Here is a 1,147-nt window from a genome sequence, read left to right on the forward strand (position 1 = left end):
TCTTTCGACTACGCCCCCTACAGTCCTCTACTTAAGCCGAGTGCCGAGCGCCTGCGCTTGCCATCGGTTGGCTCGGCGCACGACTGCGCCACCTGGGGGCGAGATGCTCACGGCGCAGGCGCTGCTGAGCCCGCTTCAGCGCACTGTGCGCTTCCGCTGGGGTGAGGAAGCTCGTCTCTTCCACCACGGTTTGCAGGACCTTTAGTTCTGGAAGGACCGCTGCAGGCAGATGGTGTGGAGACGTGACAGACAGGCCCTAACCTGGTGGCACTGTGGCTTGACATTCCCAGAACTGTTCTATCCCGGTCATTAGAGCGCTCAAGCCTGCCTGAGTAATAATTTACGCAGGTCCCCTGTGATGACTAAAGAAAGTTAATGTAAGGAGCCAGGCATCCCTTAAGGCTGTTGCTCTGGAACACCTGGGAGATCCGAGTGGCCTGCAAGTGAGATAATGGGATTAATAGGCTACGAAGTATTAACAGCTGCCTTTGATTCTGTAAAACTCACTACCACTACGTGAAAGGGATGATACGATCTTTTTACTACTGCATAGCAGAGAAAGTAAGAAACAACCAAGGGAAGTAAAACAATTTTCCTCCAAAGCTGCCGTCCTTCTGCTAGCAGTAAGAATTCATTCGATCTCAGTTTGAGTCGAGCCTAAGTTGTTGGCTTCTCCCAGTGCGCTGGAACGCCACAACAGTTTACCTCTCCACTTTGCAGGGCAAATCCTGATAAACCAGCCTACTCCATTTTAGTCTTAAAAAGCCGTTTTATAGTAAAGACAAACTAGGTTCATTCTTGTTTATGATTAAATGTTTCTCAAGGATTGGGCTATGCCTCACCTGTAGCCTTAACTACAAATGGTTCTGTATTGCCTGTTCCAGAAAACCACAACTATATCTTGTTTCATAAGGTTATTATGAGCACCTGTTATGACGACCACCTTGTTATGACCACCTGTTGTGATGACCGCCTTGCTACGACCACATTGTTATGGCCACCTTGCAACCATGTCTTTGTTCCAGGCTTGTGTTCTTCTTTGGTACCCCCGCCTACTTGCCTTCCAAATACCCCCATTTATAAACAAACGCCCTACTTGTAAAAACATCAAGGCTTTCCACATCCATGGCAGTCCAGGGGTAGCTGA

This window comes from Acomys russatus, chromosome 31, assembly GCF_903995435.1.
Source record: "Acomys russatus chromosome 31, mAcoRus1.1, whole genome shotgun sequence".
Taxonomy (NCBI): Eukaryota; Metazoa; Chordata; class Mammalia; order Rodentia; family Muridae; genus Acomys; species Acomys russatus.